Here is a 3,116-nt window from a genome sequence, read left to right on the forward strand (position 1 = left end):
CTCACACATAAAACGGGTTAAAATAGGTGACTGAAATTTTCACCAAATATTTGTGTTGATGTTAAACCGTTAATTTCCATTTTTCAAAAAAATATCTCAAAAGATGTGGGCGTGGCAAAGCGTATGATATATCATACATAAGCGTATTCGGAGAGCTACTTCTATGAAAATAAATTTACAATATATACATAGGTTTTGAACTCAAATCAACATTTTATTTATTATACATCTATATATTTTTAAATTTCTTAGTTATTTGATGAGTCAGTTACATGATACTTGTAAAAACAGTTATCTGGGTGCAATCCGAAATTACCTTTCATGCATATAAATTTTGTACACTTGCCACAAAATTTACATCGGCGTTGAGTTCTTGAGTAATTTACGTAGTGCTTGACTCCATCGTATCTAGTTTCGTTTTCTCGTTTCCTCTTTCGTGCTGAAACGGGACGAAGTTCTACTGGTTTTGAAAGAATACTTACCAAAATAAGGCTTCATTGATTCGTCTACAGAAAATGAAGTTCCAAATGGTTTTCCAAGCTTTTTAAATTTTGTAATTAAATGATGAGGATGGTTCCATGTGTAGAAGTCCACGCAAGTGGGGAAAGTTACTGATCGCCATTCACTTGGGAGTGGCCAGGACGATTCTTCTACATATGGTTCAAGCAGCTCACAACGTCCGGGATTAGCCCACGTATCCTCTGGTTAGCTTCCGAACACCCGTCCGGGAGTGAGCTAAAGTGAGAAGGCGAAGCATCCCAGCATAGCTGGTTGTGCGCTGGGTTTGGGACCCGCCACTTAAAAAGCCCCCCCAATGAAAACAGCAACAAAGCCTCGGATGAGAACTTCCAACACTGATGACGACCCCTGCAAACGAAATAAGGAATACGATTTGAGGGCATGCACCTGGAATGTCCGGTCCCTTAATGGGGAAGGTGCCTCTGCCCGGCTGGTTGATGTCCTCGTGAGAGTAAAGGCTGACATCACTGCCATCCAAGAGATGCGATGGACGGGGCAAGGTAAGAAAAACATAGGACCTTGCGACATCTACTACAGCTGCCATGTAAAGGATCGCAAATTCGGTGTCGGATTTGTTGTGGGAGAGAGACTTCGTCGCCAAGTACTGTCGTTCACTCCGGTGGACGAGCGTCTCGCAACAATCCGCATCAAAGCGTGATTTTTTAACATCTCGCTAATTTGCGCCCACGCCCCGACGGAAGAGAAGGACGATGCGACCAAGGATTCTTTCTATGAGCGCTTGGAACGTTCCTATGAGCGCTGCCCCCGCCACGACATAAAAATCGTGCTTGGCGACTTCAACGCCAGGGTGGGCAAGGAGGGAATTTTTGGTCCCACAGTCGGAAAATTCAGCCTGCACAACGAAACATCCGGTAACGGACAGAGGCTGATCGACTTCGCCGGGGCCCGAAACATGGTAGTCTGTAGCACCAGATTCCAGCATAAGAAGATTCACCAAGCTACCTGGCTGTCTCCAGATCGAAAAACGCGAAACCAGATCGATCATGTTGTGATAGATGGAAGACACGCTTCTAGTGTGTTAGATGTACGTACGATCCGAGGACCCAACATCGACTCGGATCATTACCTTGTTGCAGCCAAACTGCGCACACGCCTCTGTGCAGCAAAAAACGTACATCTACCTACGCAAAGAATGTTCGACATCGAAAAGCTGCAATCACAACAGACCGCCAGAAGATTCGCCACTCGACTCTCACTCCTGCTCTCGGAGAGCACTGGCCAACACACCGGCATGCGCGAGCAATGGAGCAACATTTCTCGTTCCCTACGTACCGCCGCCGAAGAAGAAATCGGATTCCGGCGAGCCCGAAAAAACAATTGGTACGACGAGGAATGTCATGCTGCCGCCGAAAGAAAAGATGCCGCCTATAGAGCCACGCTGCGATCGGGGGCAACGCGAGCCATGTGGGATCGCTACAGAGAGCTGAAAAAGGAAGAGAGACGTATTATCCGACAGAAGAAACGAGAGGCCGAAATACGTGAGTGCGAGGAGCTTGAGATGCTGGCCAATAGGAACAACGCCCGAAAATTTTACCAGAAAGTTCGGCGGCTTACAGAAGGTTTTAAGACCGGGGCGTCGTCCTGTAAGAACAAAGACGGCGATCTGGTGACTGACGTACAGAGCAATCTTAAATTATGGAGGGAACACTTCTCGAACCTGTTAAACGGTGACAGCTGTGCATGTCATAGAGAATGTGAAGATCCCGATACCCCAATCGTTGACGACGGAATTGTCGTTCCGTTACCCGACCATGACGAGGTGAGAATAGCGATAACGCGGCTAAAGAACAACAAAGCCGCGGGCGCCGACGGACTTCCGGCTGAGCTATTCAAACATGGCGGCGAGGAGCTGGTAAGGTGCATGCATCAGCTCCTATGCAGAATATGGTCGGATGAAAGCATGCCTGCCGATTGGAATTTAAGTGTGCTCTGCCCAATCCATAAGAAGGGCGATCCTGCAATTTGTGCCAATTACCGCGGGATTAGTCTTCTAAATATCGCCTATAAGGTTCTAGCGAGCGTATTGTGTGAAAGGCTGAAGCCCACCGTCAACCAACTGATTGGACCTTATCAGTGTGGCTTCAGACCTGGAAAGTCTACCATCGACCAAATATTCACAATACGCCAAATCTTGGAAAAGACCCATGAAAGGAGAATCGACACACACCATCTTTTCGTCGACTTCAAAGCTGCATTCGACAGTACGGAAAGGAGTTACCTGTATGCCGCTATGTCTGAATTTGGTATCCCCGCAAAACTAATACGGCTATGTAAGATGACGTTGCTCAACACCAGCAGCGCCGTCAGAATTGGGAAGGACCTCTCCGAGCCGTTTGATACCAAACGAGGTTTCAGACAGGGTGACTCGCTGTCGTGTGACTTCTTTAACCTGATGTTGGAGAGCATCGTACGAGCCGCAGAACTTAATCGCTCAGGCACAATTTTTATAAGAGCGTACAATTGCTGGCGTATGCCGATGATATTGACATCATCGGCCTTAACAACCGCGCTGTTAGTTCTGCCTTCTCCAAACTGGATAAAGAGGCAAAGCGAATGGGTTTGGTGGTGAACGAGGA

This window comes from Anastrepha obliqua, chromosome 6 (assembly GCF_027943255.1).
Source record: "Anastrepha obliqua isolate idAnaObli1 chromosome 6, idAnaObli1_1.0, whole genome shotgun sequence".
In the NCBI taxonomy this organism is placed as follows: Eukaryota; Metazoa; Arthropoda; class Insecta; order Diptera; family Tephritidae; genus Anastrepha; species Anastrepha obliqua.